Source organism: Ipomoea nil, unplaced genomic scaffold (genome assembly GCF_001879475.1).
Source record: "Ipomoea nil cultivar Tokyo-kokei standard unplaced genomic scaffold, Asagao_1.1 scaffold0800, whole genome shotgun sequence".
Lineage (NCBI taxonomy): Eukaryota > Viridiplantae > Streptophyta > Magnoliopsida > Solanales > Convolvulaceae > Ipomoea > Ipomoea nil.
The window spans coordinates 50813-74064 of NW_017617228.1; positions in this window are offsets into that span (position 1 = coordinate 50813).

Below are 23252 nucleotides of genomic sequence, written 5' to 3' on the forward strand. Positions count from 1 at the left end.
TATACTGATTTCGAGACTTGTATAGACTGCATTAAGGGAAAGCAGACGAACAAGTCTAAGAAAGGTGCCAAAAGGAGTTCAAGCATATTGGAAATCATACATACTGACATTTGCTGTCTAGATATGGATATGCCAGGTCAAAAGTATTTCATCACCTTCATTGATGATTACTCGCGATTTACCTATGTGTATTTAATTCATAATAAGAATGAAGCATTGGATGCCTTCAAGTCTTTTAAGGCTGAAGTTGAGAACCAATGTGGGAAACGAATACAGATAGTAAGATTCGACAGAGGTGGTGAATACTATGGTAGGTACACTGAAAGTGGACAAGCACCTGGTCCGTTTGCTAAGTTTCTTCAAGAATATGGGATTATTTCCCAATACACCATGCCTGGTTCTCCGGACCAAAATGGTGTTGCTGAAAGAAGAAACCGCACGCTTATTGATATGGTGCGGAGTATGCTTAGCAACTCAAAACTTCCTAAGTTTTTGTGGGCCGAAGTACTTAAGACGGCTACGTATATATTAAACCGTGTTCCAACCAAGGCTGTCCCAAAGACGCCATTTGAGTTATTTAAAGGTTGGAAACCGAGTTTGCAACATATGCGTGTTTGGGGATGCCCGTCTGAGGTGCGGATATATAACCCACAAGAAAAGAAGTTGGACCCGAGGACTATTAGTGGTTTCTTTATTGGATACGCACAGTCCTCCAAGGGATACAGATTTTATTGTCCATCTAATTCAACTAGGATTGTGGAATCAAGAAATGCTAAGTTTCTTGAAGATGACATGATTAGTGGGAGGGATCGGTTCAATGATTTGATTTCTAATCATGATCATATTGAATCATGTCCTTCTACGTCATCAGATAGGTTGATAATAGTTTCAAACACCCCTCAAGTTGAAACGGGTATTGAACGACCTATTGAAGAAGTTCCACAAAATGCTGATATTATTCCAATTGATCAACCAATTCAGGAAATTCCTGAAGTGGTAATTGAACCGCTAACTTCTCAAGAAGACGGTAGTTCAACTTTAAGGCGATCTACTCGTGGGAAAAGACCAGCAATTCCTAGTGATTATATAGTGTATCTGCAAGAGTCTGATGTTGGAGCCGAAAATGATCCTGAAACGTTTTCACAAGCCATAAACTGTAAAGAATCAGATTTATGGTATGAAGCCATGAAGGAAGAAATGAGTTCCATGCGAAGCAATAGGGTTTGGGACCTTGTTGAGTTGCCTAATGGAGCCAAGGCCATTGGCTGTAAATGGGTCTATAAGACTAAAAAGGACTCATTAGGAAACATCGAGCGATACAAGGCTAGGCTCGTTGTTAAAGGATTTACTCAAAAGGAAGGAATCGACTACACGGAGACATTTTCTCCTGTGTCAAAGAAAGATTCACTTCGTATAATTCTGGCTTTGGTTGCACATTTCAATCTTGAACTGCAACAAATGGATGTGAAAACGGTGTTCCTTAATGGTGATCTAGAAGAAGAGGTTTATATGAAACAACCTGAAGGATTCTATTCTAGTGAAGGTGAGCATTTAGTTTGCAAGTTAAAAAAGTCCATCTATGGCTTAAAACAAGCTTCCCGCCAATGGTATATAAAGTTTAATGGGGTCATTTCTTCATATGGATTTGTTGAAAGTCCCTTAGATCATTGCATATACCAAAAGACAAGTGGGAGTAAAATTTGCTTTCTTGTTTTATATGTGGATGATATTCTACTTGCAACTAATGATAAGGGAATGCTGCACGAGGTTAAACAATTCCTTTCTAAGAACTTTGATATGAAAGATATGGGCGAGGCATCTTATGTCATTAGCATAAAGATCCATAGGGATAGATCCCGGGGTATTCTAGGACTATCACAGGAAACCTATATCAACGAAGTCTTAGAAAGATTTCGGATGAAGGATTGTTCACCAAGTCCAGCTCCTATAGTGAGAGGAGATAAATTCAGTTTGGACCAATGTCCAAAGAATGATTTTGAAAGAGAATCCATGAAGAATATTCCTTATGCTTCAGTTGTCGGATGTCTCGGGTATGTTCAAGTCTGTACTAGGCCGGACATCGCCTTTGCTGTTGGAATGCTGGGACGATATCAAAGTGATCCGGGTTTAGACCACTGGAGAGTTGCAAAGAAGGTTTTAAGGTATATCAAGGGTACCAAGGATTACAAGCTTGTGTTCAAACAGATGGATGTTTTGGACATTGTTGGATATTCTGACTCGGACTTTGCCGGTTGTGTTGATTCTCGGAAATCAACTTCGGGGAACATTTTTATCATGGCCGGTGGAGCTGTTTCATGGAGAAGTGTTAAACAAACTCTTGTCACCACTTCAACCATGGAAGCTGAGTTCGTTTCATGTTTTGAGGCTACATCTCAAGGTGTATGGCTTAAGAATTTCATTTCGGGGCTTAGAGTTATGGACTCTATTTCTAAGCCATTAAAGGTTTATTGTGACAACTCAGCTGCAGTCTTCCTGGCTAAGAACAATAAATGTGGGAGTCGAAGTAAGCATATCGACACCAAGTACTTAGCTATCAGGGAGCGTGTTAAAGATAAGAAAGTGGTCATTGAGCATATAAGCACTGAGTTGATGATTGCTGATCCCTTAACTAAAGGCATGCCACCATTCAAGTTTAGGGATTTTGTTGAGAAAATGGGACTTGCGCCCACTTTGTAAAGTTTGTATACATACAGTTATTTTTATGCAATTCTTAAAAGCATTAAGATATTTTCTCATTATTATATTGTGCACATATTGTTGAGAAAATATATATCTTATGGACCTGGAATAAACATAAGGTTTATCCATTAAGTTTTGGTTAAAGCACATAAAGTACTTAGAGAACAAGTTACATTGTGATTATAGTAGATAGTACTCGTATTAAGAGGACATATCTATATGGTTCATGTATTTTGTTTCTTTTAAGTTTGTTCTTGCACCAAGTGGGAGAATGTAACATCTTACCATGATTGGTGCAAGATTGGTTATGGCCTTAATAGCCATTAAAGAGTGCTAATGGTAACAGTTGTAATGGTTACCGTTACAACTGTTACAAAGCCTATATTGATGGTTAGATAGACTATATAAGTGAGGTCCTCCCGCTACTCAAGTACTGTCAATATACTGACAAAATATACACCATCCTATTATACTTGAGACAAGTGGGAGTCACTCTGCCCAAATCACTGCAGAAATTCAATTAAGGCATTATACAACAACACAAAGGCAAAATCAAGCAAACAACTATGGCTGGAGGTTAGTCCTTATTATCACATATACAATGTTGTATAAATGTATATGTGCCTATTATTTCTTACAGTAACATCACATACATCATGCTCAACACTGCCCTTCAATACCAGAGGGCATTTGAAGCTTATGAGAATGATTCCTCAACGACTGCTGACTTATCTGATTCTATTCCAAATTTTATGGATTGGCTTTCTGTGCAAAGCTTAGTCCATTTTCTGAAAGGCTTATATGAGGTGACTGTGAGAATATCTGGTTCTATCTATGTCACTTCAAATACTTTCTTTTCTGAGATTTCTGACTTAGGTTGCATGTTGGATGACATGGTTAATTAACTCTGTTCCAACCTCTGAAAAGGTAAATTGTAAACATTTTGTGAATGTGTTTGTGTGAAACTGTGAATTGTGTTTGACTTTGATTTTATTTTTTCTGTGCTATGTCTGTTTTTTTGGGAAATGGGGTCCCATATGAAACAAAAATTTGAAAAATATTGGGGAGATCCTGAAAAAAATGTACTTCTTGATATTCTATGCCAATATTTTGGATCTTAGGGATAAGATTGAGTACATGCCTACCCAATTTGCCTAGTTGTATGGTGATGATAAAGGAAAATCATGCTTTGAAAAGGTTCAATCTTCTATGGTTGTGTTGTTTAATGATTATACAGCCACCTACCATGTGCAGTCTGCATCCCCTACTGTGCAATCTGAACCTGTCAATTCTCAAACTTCAGTTAGAAAACCTCATGCTAGAATGAAAAGCCAGCTAAAAAAAACAGAGAATGGAGTCTAGTGAAAGCAGTAAAGAAACTGAACTCCAAATTTATCTAAGTGAAAAATTAGTGGAATGTGAAGAAAATGTGGACTTTGATGTGCTAAGGTGGTGGAAGGTTAACAATGATAGATTTCTTATACTCTCTAAAATGGCAAGGGATGTGCTGACTGTTCCCATTTCAACAGTTGCCTCTGAGAGTGCATTCAATACTAGTGGTAGGGTATTAGATGCCTTTAGGAGTTCCTTAACTCCTAAAATTGTGGGATCCCTAGTCTGTGCCCAGGATTGGTTGAGGATACCCAATCATCCAATCTCTGTTGAGGAAAACTTAGATGATGTTGAAAAATTAGAGAAGGGTACACTTTCTATTTTCTAACTTTATAGGTTTCAACTTTATAAATTGTTAATTGTTACAGTTTCTAAACTCTTTTTGTTTTTACTTTTTGTGCAGAATTGTCCACTGGAGCTGCTGGTTCTTCACTAAGTACTGTCGAAACACTCCCAACAATTGTTGTAATACTTTTATATAACACTCATTTCTATTTAGTTTGATTGCTAAATGGTAATACATTACACATGTGTTGACTCTTTGTTGTTGAGTACTTGAGTGGTTGAGGGCCTTTGACTCTTTGAGGCAACTCATGTAAGAATGCAGAACTGCTAAGTGCTAATTGCTAAGTAGCTTGGTAACTTTTTTATAAATGTTGCTGCCCTTACTCAGTTAGATCTCTGGTATTATGCCTTTCTTTCAGCCCTCTCTGGAATTCTGGTATATCACTTTCCTTCCTCTCATAGTCTCATTTTCTTTGTGTTTCTTATGGCTATGATGATGCTTCCACCATTTGTCTGAATTAAAAGGACTTTGGGACTTGGGAGTTTGGGTTGGTATGTTGCTCTGAGACAAAACTCATGAAGCAATTTGCCCCCAATTCTAACATAATATGAAAAAAAAAAAAAAAGAGCAATCTGAGCCTTTTTTTTTTTTTTTTTTTTTTTTTTTAATCTTGAGTTGATATGTAGACATGTAGTTCTCTTTGTGTTTATTGGCTTTAATGGTTTTAAAATTGAGCAGGAAGAAGAATGAATGAATGTTGAATTGCTGACAGCCTGAAATCCTGAATGCGGACTGCTGAGTACTTGAGTGCTGTAAACCTGTAATAGTGTGATTTGCTGATTGCTGACTTGTGATTTGTGAATTGTTGATTTTGTGAACTTCAATTTTGTTTTCTGAACACCCTGTAAGTCTGTAACTTGTAAGTTGTAACACTTCACACTTGGACAATTTAAACTTTGAATTTTGTGATTGCAATATGTAGCTAAATAGCTTTGGTAATTTAGTTTTAAGTTCTTGCTTCTTAGATGTAACAATTAAAGTATTAAGTATTAAGTTTCAACTTTCACCAGTTTATTTTTTATTTTTTTAATGTTGTAAAATCCGAATTGAAACCGAAATCCGACACATATCCGACCGCATCCGAACATGAGAAATCCGAAAGGATTATGTAGTAAATTTGAACAGATTGGGGATGCTTATTCCAATGCGAAATCTGGACGGGTGGGCGGTTCACAAAACCGATCAGCCCGAACCTGTCCGATGCACAGCCCTAGCAGCAATGGGATAGGTTTGGCCCAGAAAGTTTTTTAAAAAATGTAATTATATATTGGCCCAACATTTGTTATATTAAAATTTTTATTTTTTATTAAGTTAGTGCGTGTATATATATATATATATATATATATATATATATATATATATATATATATATATATATATATATATATATATATATATATATATATATATATATATATATATATATATATATATATATATATATATACCCAGGTTCCCGTGCGGGTGAATGCTTCCCGTACGGTTGTGCGGTTATTAATGTGCGTGAGATTTATACTCAATGTGCGTGAGTGTTGTATTTAATGTGCCTGAGATTTGTACTTAATGTGCGTGAATGTGTAAAATGCAGCAGAAAAGTGGAGGCTACAGGATAGTTCTTCGCTAGCTTTGTTCAGGTTATCACAAATGGTGCTGGTATTGCTCCTTACCCAATGATGATGACATCTGGTGAAGCCGTCAAGTACAAGAGCTCTCTTGATGCCTTTGCTCAGATTCTTAAGAATGAAGGTGTGAAAAGGGTGCTGGTGCAAACATTTTATCATGACTATATGGGTGCTTCTCTTTTCAGTAGCATAGCTCAGATTCTTAAGAATGAAGGTGCGAAAAGGGTGCTGGTGCAAACATTTTATCATGACTATATGGGTGCTTCTCTTTTCAGTAGCATAGTTATATGGTGATTTTCTGTTCTGCTTCTTTCTGAGTTCGTAATTCTGAACTACTCACGCACATTAAGCACAAATATCACGCATATTAAGCACAACACTCAGGCACATTAAGTACAAAACTCACGCATATTAACGTCACGCACATTAAGCACAAAGCTCACGCACATTAAGAACAACACTCACGCACATTAAGTATAAACCTCACGCACATTAATCCACCGCACAACCGCACGGGAAGCAACAAATGCACCTGATCCCTTCCCTATATATATATATATATATATATATATATATATATATATATATATATATATATATATATATATATATATATATATATATATATATATATATATATATATATATATACTAACTTTTTAATAGTTTGTAATTTTGACTAGTTTTTTTAATAATTTACAAAGAAAGTTAGGTAAATTAAAATCAAGTAGGGAAAAAAAATTTTCCGTCTAAGTGTGAATGCATATTAATAGATTTGTAAGATCATTATTTATTATTTTTTTTTTGTGTAAACCACGAGGTGGTCCTGGTCTTTCTCTGTCTGTTTACCTTTGTAAGATCATTATTGCAAATGAGATTAGCAATATGAATGCATTTATTGTCTTTTAACATTTAAATATTACATTGTATAACTATACTTACATTTTTAATAAAACTAATTCTGCTTTGTATCATAACATTACAACAATACTTATAAATTTTTGTCTGTGCATCACACGAGGCAAATACTAGTTACGGTGTATAGTATTATTTTTGTGAGTTGCAATAGGATAATTGTGATATTCACGAGTAGTCATTGAATTTAACATGATTAGGTTTTCTCAAAAATCGTCATGCCATAATAATATTAAGATCAAATATTGATATTCTAATAAAAAATGATTAAAAGTGGACTATCAACTACAAATCTAGAACAAAAAATGAAATTAACTCTTTATATTATACTAATTTTTCACGCGCATTGCGCAAATATGATAATGTCCCATGATTATTTTTAGATAAGTACTTAAAAGTATATCAATACAAGATTATATATGAGATGTTCATACATATGTAATTAAATGTTGAATTTGTTTATTTAAATCAGTAATTCAAAGTATATAAATGAAAGATAATATATGAGAGATTGATTATAATTGTCACTAAAATAAATGTTTGCAACTTTGTAATAACGTTAGTCTAAAAACGATAGTCTAAATAAATACTACTTTTGGTTTATTTGTTTACGTTTTCTTAATTATCGTTTGGTTAATATTGTCGTTGTCTTCATCTTTAGTACTTATCCTTTTCTTTTTTATTAGCTGTGTGTCATGTGCAATTGGTTAATGGTGGTAGCATAGAGGGCAACGTGATTTGCCTTGTGTAGGAAGTTTTAGATTTGTCGTGTGTATATATATATATAAAAAAGTTAGGCCAACCAAAAAAAAATGTTGGTGTAATTATTTGTTGAAATGAATAATTCATATTATTTTGATTTTAATATTTTTTTTTTATGATTTTCCTTATTTACCCTCTATTATATTACCCCCCCCCCCCTCCCCCGCCCGCCCTTAAATAACTCTACGTATAAACTTTAGTGTTAACTATTTATTATTCTTAACTTATTCATTAATTTGTATAAGAAAGGTCTTAAGTTCGAACCTCATACCAATCAGAGTCGACATAATTGTTAAACATATACTACAAATATGTTCAAATGTATTAAAAAAATATACAATATAAAATTTAATATAAACTTTGGTCGAATAATTATCCCCGATAAATACATAGCATTCAAAGTTTAGCACCAAAGATTATAAACCAGGAACCTTGAAAATCATTTTCTTGCATTTAAAAAAATAAATAGGTTAAATTTATTTATTTATTTATTTTTTCCATTTAATTAATCTGCTTTTGATTATTTAGAACAAGACTCCATATTTTAATTATGTTTTTAATTGCATTATTTGAATTATTTAGGTCATTATGGTATTAATATTTTTTGTATGTATTTCTATAATAGTACAATTGTACATTACTTTACAAATATTGTACTATTATTTTTTTATCAGACAAAATTGTTCTTACATCATTGTCAAACTTGCACGATCTAACTACAAAGTTGTTGACCAGAAATACAACTACACCTGGACTCTAAAATTGTAGGACCATTTTAAAAAGAATTGACAATATTTACATCACACTAGCTCCAATTGAACAAGTTTACACATCATTCTCAGAATTTTATCAATGCATGAAAACTTCTATTGAAATTTGTAAGTTAATTTTTACTATATCATTATAACAATATCTATTGTAACCATATATTTCGAATTATTTATTATCATCCTCTATTGATATCAATTGTAGCAATTGTCATTGACAAACTCCCAAAATAATCTGTCTTAACAACGAATGGAAATAAAAATATCAATGACTTCATTGTTGTGGATGAAAAGTAAGTACCACTTTATTACTCATATTAAATTAACTAAATTAGTAGCTACGACAAAAAATAATACATATGCATTTAATTAATTTAGAATTAGATGTCTATAATGCAATTATTCAAAAAAAAATCATTATAAAAAATTAAAAAGAAATATAATTTCATTAGTTGTATTATCTTTATTTTCTATAATTTAAAGATTTCTTACCTTCAAATTCATTAATTAATTATATTCAGTATCTTGTAATTAAATATCAAAGTTATAATACAAAATATGTTATATATGTATTTACCAAGTATTTTATACAAATATAATAAATATTAATATTTTATTCAAATACTTTCACATGACAATCTACAACATACATCTAATAACACATGAAACATATAAGGAAAAAAACTACAACTGCCAAATATCAACAAACGCTTGCAAGATAAAAGAGTTTATAGTACAACTAAGATCTTAGTCATATACATAGCAAGACAAATCTAAAACATCCTACATCATAATCTCATTGCATGACGATGTGCTCTATGCTACCACCAGTAACCCAATTGCACATGACACACTACCAATAAAAAATAAGAGGACAAGTACTTAAGATAAAGACAATGACAATGCTACGCAAAAAAAGAATTAATGAGGCTTAGAGAAATTTAAATCAAAAGTAATTGATATGGAATATACCCCGGTTTTGACCTCCATGTACGTCCATGCTCTCGTTTTATAGTCGGGTTGGGTCAAACGGTTTTGGTCAAAGTCAATGGATCAAGTGCCTATATAAAGGGCATTGCCATTCATTGTGGGGACTCTCTCTCTCTCTCTTTCTCTCTCTCTCTCTCTCTCTCTCTCTCTCTCTCTCTCTCTCTCTCTCTCAAACACTCTCTATTCTCTCTAAAATTGAATAAAACTAGCTCATCAATTGCCAGACTCCTCCTCTTATCTTGATACTAGTTTTTTTATGCGCTTTGCGTGAATGGGATAATGCCCATTAATTATTTTTAAATAAGCATTTCAAAGTATATCAATGCAATATTATATAGGAGATGTTCATGCATAGGTAAATACATATTGAATTTGTTGATTTAAATCGTTAATTTAAAGTATATAAATGCAAGATAATATATAAGAGATTGATTATAATTGTCACTAAAATAAATGTTTGCAACGTTGTAATAACGCTAGTCTAAATACTTAGTCTAAAAGCAATAGTCTAAATAAATACTACTTTTGATTTAAATTTCTCTAATTCTTCTTAATTGTCTTTTGGGTAGCATTATCATTATCTTCATCTTCAGTACATGTCCACTTTTTTGTTTTTTGTTTTTTGTTTATTGGTAGTGTGTCATGTGCAATTGGGTTACTGGTGATAGCATAGACAATCGTTATGCTGTGGAACCGTGTCCACATTGCAAGGTGGACACGGTTCTATGTTCATAATACCTGAACTATATGTTCATAATTATAAAGTTATATATTCATAATTTTGGAACTTCATATTCATATAATTAGTGAATTCTATATTCACAATTACAAAACTCTATGTTCATAATTATTGAATTATATGTTCATAATTATAAAACTATATATTCATAATTTTGTAACTTCATATTCACAATTATTGAATCTCTATATTCATAATTACAGAACTATATTTTCATAATTATGTTCACAACTCTATGTTCATAATTATAGAACTATATGTTCATAATTTTTGAACTATATATTCATAATTATGAACAGTTTTGGAATCGTGTCCAACTTGCAAGGTGGATACGGTTCCATAGCATAATTTGGCTAGCAAAGAGGGATACATCGCGCAATGAGATTATAGTGTAGGAATCTTTAGATTTGCCTTGCTGTGCATATGACTGTGATCTTAGGGGTGACCACGGTTCCGGTTTCGGTTCCGGTTCGGGTAGGTGTAATTGATGGTTTTTGGGTTTTCGGGCCCAAGGAGGTCCAACACAACCTTTAGCCGGAGGATACACCTTTCAATAAAATGTATATTTGAGTGAAGCACTCGTTTATAATTTGTCTTACTCCCCTCTCCGGGTCTTTGCTTGTCCCTCTTACAAGAGTGGAGGAGCCTTTATATAGCAGGCTCTTCCCCACTGACTTAAAGGCCCTTAATGGCCGACTTCAAAGCTATTGAAGCGCCAAGCCGTTGGACGTCATTACTCGGTCGGCAACGGCTCTCGCAAGCTTGTAACAGCCTGACCGAGTCCTACTTTCAATGGCCCTAACGGCTCTCTGTTTAAACGAGTCTCTTTAATGCTCTCAACGGTTCCTTGAACCGAGTCTTTCCTTGGGCTTGGGCCTGGTCGACTCCTCGTCTTGGCCCAAACTCCACTGGGCTCTCATAGCAGTCTGAAATAGGTCTTGTGCTTGGGCCTGGGGCCGACTCCCGGGCTCGGCCCAAGCGCCCTCCGGCTTCCTTTGACACCAGCCACCTTTCTTGTCTCGGACCCTTTCTTTGGGCCAAACTTTCTTGAGCCGGGGTTCTCAACCCATAAACTAGTCCCTCACTTTTCCGTACCCGGTCCGCTAACCTGGGTTTGGAAAAGTAGTAACCGAACATCTATTTCGACCTCCGAATCCCTACATTGAATGTCCCTTATGACGCCCGGATTCTCTGCCATCTCCCCGGATCTACCGGAACCGTTTCAATTCTCCTAGCTCTGTGCGGCTCCTATAAAAGGTCTCTTATTCTTCTTGTCTCTTCCACTGGTCCGCCATGGGTCGCTCACCTCTAAAAGGGAAGCGAATCAATTTCGGCTCTCCTCGACGTCCTCTTTCTTCGAAGCGGACTCGACCTGAGAGGGAAGGCAAGAAAAAAGCTTCTCGTCCGACTCCTCGGAGATCTCCAGCTGGTGCCACCTCCTCAGCTTCTCAGCCGCCGACCCCACCTCAGCGAGAAGTCGTGCCGCCTTTGCTTCGTCCGCCGACTCCAACAACTGCCAGGGTGACTTCTCAAGATGGATCCTTTGTGGAGGTGGCCGTCCCTGAACAATTGACTTTCCGCATGACGTTCTCTATTCCTCTGGACGACCCCGACGGGCCTGTCACGGGTCTGATGGATGATGAGGACTACACTCGTTACTTGGAGACATACCCTGATGACGAGGAACCTGTGGATCTGCCGCTCATGCCTTCTTTCTGGGATTCGTTCTGCCCCTCTCCCCTGGCCATCGGGGGGAAGGTTCTTTGGAAGCGACTCCTCCTCCCCCAGCGAGTGATTATCTAGGCCGGAGTCGGCCTCATATTTCAGAGGGGTCTTCTTTAGGAGCATTTTCATTATCCTTATTGTAATAAGCTCCTTACTACTTGTACCCTTCTTCTTTTGCCAATAAAATGCTGTTTTTCGTCCTGTCTTATATTTCGTGTTTTGTCGTGTACCCATCGGACGACTGGTCAAGGAGTCGGTCACATCGTCAGTCCTTTTTCAATCTGACATCTGCAAGATTCCCCGTATCTTGGGTGAATCTAATCTTCTCTGCGCGGCGTGCGAATCTCGCTCTTCCCGGGCGGATTTGATGGAACTAATCTCTGACAGAGATTCGCGTCATCCGTCTAATCCGGCTCAGTTATGTCAGTTACGATTCCTTCCGTGATTACCGCCTAGATATTCGCTTCCCCTGGGCTATATAAGGACCCTTCACGGTTGGTGCAAATCACAATACCCCTCATTTTCGAAGGCACGAAGCTATGAGTTACAGAGATGGTGATCGCCGCTGGTCCATCCGCAACCAGGAGCACGCTCGACTGGAAAAGCTGAAGCAAAAGAGGCTGGCTAATGGAGGACGTTTGGTGGGCGACTCGGCTTCAGACCCCATTGTGGTGCCCCCGGACATGCTGGACCTGATGTGTAGGGAGCCTATCGATGTGGAGATGGAGCCGGTGGTGGAGGATCCAGAACCAGAGGTGGAAGAGAAGTGGAGGGCTCCTCCCCTTTTTGGTGTCGCCATGTCGCCGAGTGCTCTGGAGAGGCCTCTGCAAATGATTGATGATGGGAAGCCGGCCGTGTATCTGGATGAGGTGCCGGATCCAGAGCCGAGTCCTCTGCCTTTCCGCCTCAGTACTTCCTGGAGGGTCCTCCGACTGCTCGCCCGTCAGGAGAGAAAGAAGCCAAGCCTTGATCTTCTTTTCTCTTGTAACTTACGTCGGCCGAGTCCTAGGCCTTGTAATTTCTCGTACTTTATTAAATAAACTATGTGCCTTTGTGTCCGACTCTTATTTTTCTATACTTTTTTGGACCGACCTTTGGCCTATGTGACCGATTTCGTGTCCTTTTACGGCGAGACCTTCTTGCGAGGGAGTCGCCAAATCTTGATTGCCGACCTCATGACCGAAGTCTCTTCGCCAACTTGACCTGTGTCATCTGATGGGCCGGGTTCTACCGGGTCTTTCTAGAAGCTTCCAGCTCATACCCGGTGGCCCAGAGGCCGTGGCCTACGATGGGCTTCCGGCTTAGCAGGCCGGGTCACTATCATTCGACCCTAACCTAGGGCAGACGCGCCGTTTGCAGGCTAGCCCTAGGCCCTGAACCGTCGCTCCGTCTTTCGAGGCATTAATTGCGGCGTCCTTTCACCTCTTGTCACCCTTCTTCCCTCTAACGCAGAGGCGACACGTGGCCGTCCGTTGGGATTCTCCCCCTTTTAAATAGCCACATTCTTCCTCTTCCTCTCACTTTCTCTCAACTCTTCGATCTCAACTCCAAGCATTTCCGGTTTTTCTGTATTTTCCTCAGTCTACGCTCAGGTTGGTAAATGTCTTCCTCTTCTCATTCTTCTTCTTCTCGTCGTTGCTCGGTGATAACCCAGCGGCGACTTCCCCGTCTTCTTCTTCTCCTTCTTCATCTTCTTCTTCTCCTCCCCGTCGCATGGAACTTTCAGCGGCACGTCCTTCCATCGACGTCTTCTCTTCCTCCGACCCCCTCTTCTTCGGGGAGGTTACTCCGATGAGCCCCGCTCCTCTAACGACCGGTGGCAGCTCTGCCGGCGGCGCCGAACGGGCCGCCGAGGCAAAGTTCGATTCAATCGCTCGGCCCTTCCGGGTCACCGTCCGTCGTTACTGCGGCGGACCTGGAAATGGCCCAATTTCTACTTGGGCCTTCGACCGTGATTCTTGCTCCGGAAGGCCGGCAAATTTACGACCCACCGGAGGGTTACGTTGGCATTCATTTGCACTCGGTTGCCTTGGCTTCCGAGTTCCTCCGTGTCCTTTCCTCTCTCTTTTTATCGTCATTACAACTTAGTTCCGGGCCAACTAGTGCCCAATTCTCACGACTCCTCACTTGCTTCATAAACCTCTGCCATTGGTGGTTGTGCGAGCCGGATCTAGACCTGTTCCGGTATCTTTTTACCGTGAACAAGGTCGGCTCACACTCGCCGAGTTTTGTCCAAGTTGCCGCTCGTCCGGGGCGACAGCTTTCGAGGGTTGTCCGACTCCATTAAGGACTGGAAGCTCCTCTACTTCTTTGTCCGACCTGCTTTCTCTTCCTTCACCTTTCCGACCCTGTGGCCGGCCGCTCTATTCAAGCCTTGCTCTCGACGTGCCGTCTTTACTAATGATGCGGTCCAGGGCGGCGAGTTCTTGAAGGGCTTTGGGCCGTACTCCGTCCAGTACTGGTCCCGAGTCCGGGCCATGGCCAAGCGCGGCTTGCTGCCGGAGGGTGCGGCCACCGTAGGTAGTTTTTATTGCCTTCCTTTTCCCGCTTCTTTTTGCTTTCTCTCAACTCTTGGAACTCGGAATACTTATGGCTTTCCTTTCTTTCGCAGGTCCATACGACTCCGACTCCTCCAGTTTCGACGAGGTTGTTGTACCGACTCCAGAGATGGCGGACAGAGCTGAAAAGATGAGGCGTCGGCTGACCCAGCGCGCTTCCGGCACTGCTGCTGCCTCTTCCTCCCAACCGTCGCCGGCTCAAGGTCGACTCCTCCACCATCTCGCGACCGTGGTCGATTCTGACGCCGTCGCCCGTCATGTCGCCGACTCGACAGCCGCCTCTTCCTCCGTCTCTGAGAGTCCGAGCTCTAAACGGCCGGCCGAGCAGACGGACACGCCGGCTCCGAAGAAGATCCGGTTGAGCCACGAGGTGGACGAGGATGCCCAAATCTGGCAAGGCAACTCCTCTGTCCGCAAATGGGCTGCAAACGTCCTTCTTCCTAAGGATGTGGCGACGACAGGCGCCCTGGGGGACGAGTACATCGTTGAGGCCTCTCTACGCCAGTCGTACCGCGTAAGTGTTTCCGACACGCCTCTTTTTTCCGTTCTTTTTCTTTCATTTTCTGACTTCCCGTCGCCTTGCAGAATCTCACCTTCCAAATAGAGATGAGCCGACGACTGAGGGAGTATAAGACCGGGCTGAAGTCTATGGCCGTTCGGGTGCACCAAACGGAGGAGGCCTTCTTGGAGGGAAAGCTAAGCACGCCAAGGCGGTGGAAGTGCATAACTCTGAGATGCTAAGGGTCACCCGTTAGTGGGAGGAGGAGCGAGACAAAGTGACGACCATCGCCACAACCTCGGTGGAGGACTACAAGAAGTCAGCGGCCTTCGAGGCGGACGTGAAGGCGGCGATAGAGGCCCGCAGAAGGAGATCGCCAAAGAGTGGCTGGCGATGCCGGAAGGTGACGACTTCCTTCTGGATCTGGGCGAGCGCGACTATCACCTTGGCTTCCGCGAGGAACAGACAGAAATCCACTCCACCCTGCTGGTCCGCGACTCCTCTTTTACCCCCGAGAGCTGGGGCCTCAAGCCGGTGATAGACGTTCTCCCGGCGGCGGCTGCTGATCCGGCGGCTCTCCCTGCGGCGGCTCCTCCCAATCTCACTGAGTCCTCCCCTCAGGCAGAGGACCCTTCTTCTGTTCCCCAGCTGGACCAACGGCAGGGGCACAAGTTGAAGGGGTCGATGTCGACACCCCCTCCAGCTTAGGGCTATTCTTTTAGGATAGCCCCTTTTTGTAAAGGCTGGCCTCCTTCTCGGGCTTTTTTAAATTTTAATAAAATTTCCTTTTTCTCTTTCCTTCTGCGTTGTCTTGAACTCGATTAACTACCTTAGGGTTCTGGAAATCGAAGAAATATTTCTAAGGCATCGGGCCCTTCTGACTCTGAGAGATGACTTAGGCTCAACGCCCTGTTGACTCTTTATACATTCGCCGAGTCCCTCAATCGAGGCGACTCCTCTTGGCTTTTCCACGGAAACGACTTAAGGGTTGGGGCCCTTGTTTCCTAACTTTTCCTCGCCGAGTCCCTCAGTCGAGGCGATTCTTCTTGGCTTTTTCACGGAAACGACTAAGGGTCTGGGCCCTTGTTTCAAAACTTTTCTCGCCGAGTCCCTCAGTAGAGGCAACCCCATAGGCTTTTTCTTTCTCATAAACGTTTTAGGGTCAGCGCCCCATTGTTTCTTTATATACTCGCCGAGCCCCTCAGTCGAGGCGACTCCTCTTGGCTTTTTCACGGAAACGACTAAGGGTCTGGGCCCTTGTTTCCTAACTTTTCTCGCCGAGTCCCTCAGTCGAGGCGACCCCTTAGGCTTTTTCTTTCTCAGAAACGTTTTAGGGTCAGTGCCCCATTGTTTCTTTATATACTCGCCGAGTCCCTCAGTCGAGGCAACTCCTCTTGGCTTTTTCACGGAAACGACTAAGGGTCTAGGCCCTAGTTTCCTAACTTTTCTCGCCGAGTCCCTCAGTCGAGGCGACCCCTTGGGCTTTTTCTTTCTCAGAAACGTTTTAGGGCCAGTGCCCCATTGTTTCTTTATATACTCGCCGAGTCCCTCAGTCGAGGCGACTCCTCTTGGCTTTTTCACGGAAACGACTAAGGGTCTGGGCCCTTGTTTCCTAACTTTTCTCGCCGAGCCCCTCAGTCGAGGCGACCCCTTAGGCTTTTTCTTTCTCAGAAACGTTTTAGGGTCAGCGCCCCATTGTTTCTTTATATACTCGCCGAGCCCCTCAGTCGAGGCGACTCCTCTTGGCTTTTTCACAGAAACGACTAAGGGTCTGGGCCCTTGTTTCCTAACTTTTCTCGCCGAGTCCCTCAGTCGAGGCGACCCCTTAGGCTTTTTCTTTCTCGGAAACTTTTTACGGTCAGCGCCCTATTGTTTCTTTATATACTCGCCGAGCCCCTCAGTCGAGGCCACTCCTCTTGGCTTTTTCACGGAAATGACTAACGATCTGGGTCCTTGTTTCCTAACTTTTCTCGCCAAGTCCCTCAGTCGAGGCGACCCCTTAGGCTTTTTCTTTCTCAGAAACGTTTTAGGGTCAGTGCCCCATTGTTTCTTTATATACTCGCCGAGTCCCTCAGTCGAGGCCACTCCTCTTGGCTTTTTCACGGAAACGACTAAGGGTCTGGGCCCTTGTTTCCTAACTTTTCTCGCTGAGTCCCTCAGTCGAGGCGACCCCTTGGCTTTTTCTTTCTCAGAAACGTTTTAGGGTCAGTGCCGCATTGTTTCTTTATATACTCGCTGAGTCCCTCAGATGAGGCGACTCCTCTTGGCTTTTTCACGGAAACGACTAAGGGTCTGGGCCCTTGTTTCCTAACTTTTCTCGCCGAGTCCCTCAGTCGAGGCGACCCCTTAGGTTTTTTCTTTCTCAGAAACGTTTTAGGGTCAGTGCCCCATTGTTTCTTTATATACTCGCCGAGTCCCTCAGTCGAGGCGACTCCTCTTGGCTTTTTCACGGAAACGACTAAGGGTCTGGGCCCTTGTTTCCTAACTTTTCTCGCCGAGTCCCTCAGTCGAGGCGACCCCTTGGGCTTTTTCTTTCTCAGAAACGTTTTAGGGTCAGCGCCCCATTGTTTCTTTATATACTCGCCGAGCCCCTCAGTCGAGGCGACTCCTCTTGGCTTTTTCACGGAAACGACTAAGGGTCTGGGCCCTTGTTTCTTAACTTTTCTTGCCGAGTCCGGGCGATAGTTATCAGTAATCCGTACTCTTTTATTCAAGTCTCTTAGTACCCTCGGGCCTATACATGGTCTAACCTTTTCTACTGATAGAACTTCTTCAAGTGGATGACGTTCCAGATTCGGTCCACAGGTTTGCCTTCCAGAGTTTCAAGCTTGTAAGTGTCGGCCTGGACCACCGTGGCAATGCGATAGGGTCCTTCCCACTTTACCGCGAACTTGCCTCCTTCCGCGGGCTGGCTCGCTTTCCGGTCTCGTAATACAAGATCGCCGACCTGGAAGGTTCGTGGGCGAATCCTTCGATCGCGATATCTTTTTACCGCTTGTTGATATTCGACCATCCGAGCACTCGCGGCTTCTCTTCTTTCTTCTAGGAAATTTTTCTCAATTCGAAGACTTTCTTCATTCTCCGTGTCGGAATAAGTGCGGACCCGGTGAGTGGGCTCGACCACTTCAATTGGGACCTTAGCTTCGAAGCCGTACGCGAGGGAGAATGGGCTCTCTCCGGTTGCTCGCCGTTGCGTAGTGCAATAAGCCCATAGGACTCGGTCAAGCTCATCCGCCCAATTTCCTCAGATATCTTCCAATTTCTTTCGGATTCCATCCACTATGGTCCGATTCACATTTTCGACTTGCCCGTTGGCCTGCGGGTACGCCACGGATACCTTGGTATGGCTGATATCGTGTCGGCGGCAGAAGTCAGCAAACGCTTGGCAGTCGAACTGTCGCCCATTATCGCTGACAATATGCTCGGGCAAGCCGAAGCGGCAAATCACCCTCTTCCATAGGAAGCGTCGGCATTGGTACTCGGTGATAGTGGCCAACGGTTCAGCCTCAACCCACTTGGTGAAGTAGTCGATAGCTACGACACAAAATTTCAGGCCCCCGGGGGCTGCCGGTAACGGCCCCAACAAGTCGATTCCCCACTTAGAAAATGGAATAGCCGTGGTGACCGGCGTGTAAAAGGTAGCCGACCGAGTATCCTTTCTGGCGAACGGTTGGCAAACGCCACATTTGGATATCCACTCAATGCAATCTCGCATCATAGTCGGCCAATAATACCCCTGGACGACTAACTTTCGAGCGAGCGTGTGGGCGCCCTGGTGTGCGGCGCAGATGCCTCTATGAGCCTCGTCCATTATTTTTTCGGCCTCGGGCCTGAGCAAGCATTTCAACAAAGGACCTCCGAACGACCGTTTGTATAGTTGCCCATCAATAATTTCGAAAGAGGGGGCTTTTCGTCGAACCCTAGCGGCGACTCCCGGGTCTTCCGGTAATTCGCCTGTTTCCTTGAATCGCCGGATGTCCTCTATCAAGAACATCTCGGGGTTCTTCTCTCGGTCCCATTCCTCGCCAGTCACCTGCTGGACTTCTACTGTTGTTTCCTTGATACTTGGTCGATCTAACTCCTCCTTTTAGCAGATCTTCACAAGGTGATCCGGTACTCCCTCCAAGGCAATCTTAGACAATATGTCGGCTTCCACGTTGTCTGCCCGGGAGATGTATTCTATTTTGTAAGCTCCGAATTTCTTTAACATTTCGACCGCCCGCTCTTTATATAAAGTCATTCGTGTATTCTTAGCCTCTCACGTGCCGGAGATCTGCCCGACTACCAGCCTGGAGTCAGTCTTGATTCTCAATCGCTCAACTCTTAAGGCCTTGGCGAGCCGGAGACCATTTAGCACAGCTTCATATTCGGCCTCGTTGTTGGATGTCGGAAACAGGTAGCTTAAGGCGTAGTATAGTCGGAACCCCTCCGGGGAGATGAGCATAACTCCACCCCTGCAGTGTCGTCGACTCGACGCTCCATCCGCATGCATTTCCCACCACTCGCTAAACTGTCCTCCGTGGCGTGTTCCATTTCTTCTTCGCTCGCCGTGCACTCGACCAAGAAGTCGGCCAAGGCTTGACCTTTTATGGAAGGTCGGGGCTGGTACTCAATCCCATACTGGGTTAGTTCCATGGCCCATTTCACTAGTCGGCCGGACGACGAGGGGTTTCGCAGGACGCTCCCAAGAGGTTGGTCAGTCAGCACTCAGACGGTGTGGGCTTGGAAGTAAGGTGCTAGCTTCGGCACGGTGATCACCAACGCGTATACAATCTTCTCCAGGGCGGTATACCGCGACTCGGCGGCCTTCAGGGAGTGGCTTACGTAATAAACCGGGTGCTGAACGCGCTCTTCTTCTCGGACTAGCACCGAACTCACCGCCTTAGAGGAGGCGGCTAAGTATAAAAATAAGGGCTCGCCCACCTGGGGAGTAGAAAATACCGGGGGTGTTGAGAGATATTGTTTCAACTCTTCGAACGACTGCTGAAACTCGGTGGTCCAAGTGAATCCCTCCTTCTTCTTCATGGCCTCGAAGAAGGGCACCGTCTTATCCGCCGCTTCGCTCAGGAAGCGGCTAAGGGCGGCCAGTCGACCAGTCAATTGTTGCAGGTCTTTAATGGAGCTGGGGGGCTGCATGTCGACGATGGCCTGTACCTTCTCAGGGTTAGGCTCAATACCTCGCTTGGTGACCATATAGCCCAAGAACTTTCCACCCTGCAGGGCGAAAGCACACTTTTTGGGATTCAACCGGAGATTATATCTTATCATCACTTTAAAACAGTCGGCCAGATCTTCCGCATTTTTGATCTCCTCTCGGCTCTTGACGAGCATGTCATCGACGTACGCGGCCATTGATTTTCCCAACAAGTGCTGGAATAGTCGAGCCACCATTCGCTTATATGTAGCTCCGGCATTCTTAAGCCCAAAGGGCATGACTCGATAGCAATAGACTCCGTCCGGCGTTAGAAACGCGGTCTTTTCTTCGTCTGCCGAGTGCATGAAGATCTGATGGTACCCTCTGAAGGCGTCCATGAAGCTCAGCAAGGCTGACCCAGCGGTCTCATCAACCAATTGGTCAATCCGCGCTAATGGAAACGGGTCCTTAGGACAGGCCTTATTAAGGTCGGTATAATCGACGCATATTCGCCACGCCGGGGGCTTCGGTACAAGAACCACATTCGCCAACCACTCCGGGTACTTAACCTCTCGGATATTTCCGGCTGCTAGTAGCATGCTTACCTCTTTTTTTAGGAATTCTCTCCGGTCGTTGTCCAGGTACCGCTTCTTTTGTACAACTGGTCGATACTCAGGGTCTACGGCGAGTCGGTGCGAAATAATGGATCGATCGACATCGGGCATGTCCTTTGGACCCCAGGCGAAAACCAGCCGGTGTTCCCGGAGCGCTTTTATGATTTCTTCTCTTACCTCCTGAGGGAGACCGACTCCAATTCGGACCCGCCTGTCCGGTTGCTCAGGATCAATCTCCACCTCTTCCAATTCAACAGCCGGCTCGGGGCGAGGTATCATTGTCTTCCTTGGGGGCCTTTTCCGTGATCTCATGGACCTGCATCTCTTGCTTGCCCATTCCTCGGCAGGCTTGCAGGTAGCAGTCGCGGGCGACCTTCCGGTCGCAACGCACCGTACCTATTCCATTTGGCGTGCGGAATTTCAGGCAGAGGTGCGCGATTGAAATCAGAGCTCCTAGATCCTCTAGACCCGGTCGGCCGAGTATAGCATTATGCGAGCAGGCCAGATTTACCTTGATGAATTTCATACTGAGTTTCTGTACGTCTGGGTAACTGCCAATCTCAACTGGATCCTTCGGCTTCTACCGAATCCCCTGTGAAACCGGCGAGTGGAGTTTTGATGGGATTCAGCTGATCTCGGGCCAACCCCATCTTCATGAAGGTCTCCAGGTATAACACATTAACACTGCTCCCGGTATCGACCAGGATTCGGCGAACGACTACCCCCTTGATATCCATGGCTATAACCAACGCATCTCGATGCGGCGTCTCTCCAGCCGGTAAATCTCTATCGGTGAAAATGATGGGCTCTCGGCACGCCTTCTTAGAATTCTCCTCGCGCCCATACACTGTCCCGACATATAACTGTCGGGAACAGGCCTTTCGAGTATTCGCTGAGTCACCACTTTCCGGCCCGCCGACTATCATGTTGTTAACCGGCTTTTGACGCCACTAAGCCTCATATTCTTCAGAAGCAGGCTGCTTGCCCTGATTGCTCTCGGCGGCGACGGCGGGATCCTCGTCCCCTCGATTGGCCAACCTCCATCTCCATTGATTAGGAGGCGGGGTTCCTTGCTGGATGATACCCTCCATGATCTTCTTCAGGTAAAAGCATTCTTTTGTGCTGTGGGTATAAGATTTATGGTAACGACAATATTTAGAGGTCTTACCCGTCTCCTCGCTAGTGGTGCGGTCATCAATCGGCTGAGGCGGAGGCGGGGCGACCGCTTGTATTTCATGCACCGGCCGTTCGAGAGCCGGCCGGTAGGGGTGTACGGCGGGCCTGTCGTATGGTCGCCTGATTTCGGATCGTCGGGTCGCGTCCGGGCGCCTTTCCTTGGTTTCGGCTCGCGTTCTCTTTCCATTGGCGGACCCGCCGACTTCGCGTTGCCGTTTGTGTTTTATAGCCTGCTCTGTGTTGGCCCTCTTGTTGGCCATATGGATGGCTTCCGCGTAGGTAGCCGGGCGGTTGTCCCGCAGATCTCGGTATAGCTAGCCGGACCGCAGGGACTCGATGAAAAAGGTGAGTGCCGTCTGGTCCTCGACCTCCTCTATGGACTGGATTTCTTTCTGCCAACGGGCCAGATAGGTTTTTAAGGACTCGCCCTCATCCTGATGAATGTCGCCTAGGTGTGTCAGGTCTTTTTGTGGTTTGATATTAGCGGCATAATGGCTCATAAAGCGGTCCGCTAGCTCTTCGAAGCTACGAATCGACCCCGGCGGCTGTGCCACTAGCCATCTTTGTGCCGGGCCTTTTAATGTGGGCAGAAAAGCGCGGCACATGACCGGGTCTTGAACTCCCAAGACCTGCATCTTGGCTTGGTAGCTCAACAAATGCTCTCGAGGGTCGCCGGACCCATCGAACGTGGCTTGCTCCGGGAATTTGAAATCACCCGATATCTTAAAGGCCATGATCTTGTCCGAAAAGGGCAAGGCGGTTAATAACGTACGTCCCGGGGATTTGGCTTTTCCCTCTACCTGCTCTCTCAGATTTCGCACTTCTTGGACTAAGTTTGCCACTTCGACCCTCTCCCGGGTATGATTTCCTGTTGATTCCGTGCTCTCACCGACCTCCGACTCGGCCGGTTCGTCGCGGTTGCGGACGGGCTGCTCTATACGGCGAGCCTCAGTCCTGGTTCTTCTGGTACGATTTTTCTCGCGTGCAGTCTACCGATCGCAAGCAGCCAACGGGGCACGACTGGGTTCCCTCCGACCTAGCCGTTCTCTCGCCGACCGCCGTCCGGCGCTCGGACCTAGCCGAGAATGAACGGACTGTATCGGCTGGCTCTCGGCTCGGCGGTTCTGTTGCCGATCATCGGGCCTATGAGACGGCTGCTGATTGCGTTGCGGTAAACGAGTGACAGACTGTTCTCTTACTCCTCGGCTCGCCTCGGCGAAGGCACGCCCGATCGCGTGTAGTTGTTCTGGGGTGAGCTGCACCTGAGGCGGCTGTTGGTTTATCGGTGGTGTCGGCGGCGGCGTTGTCTCGTT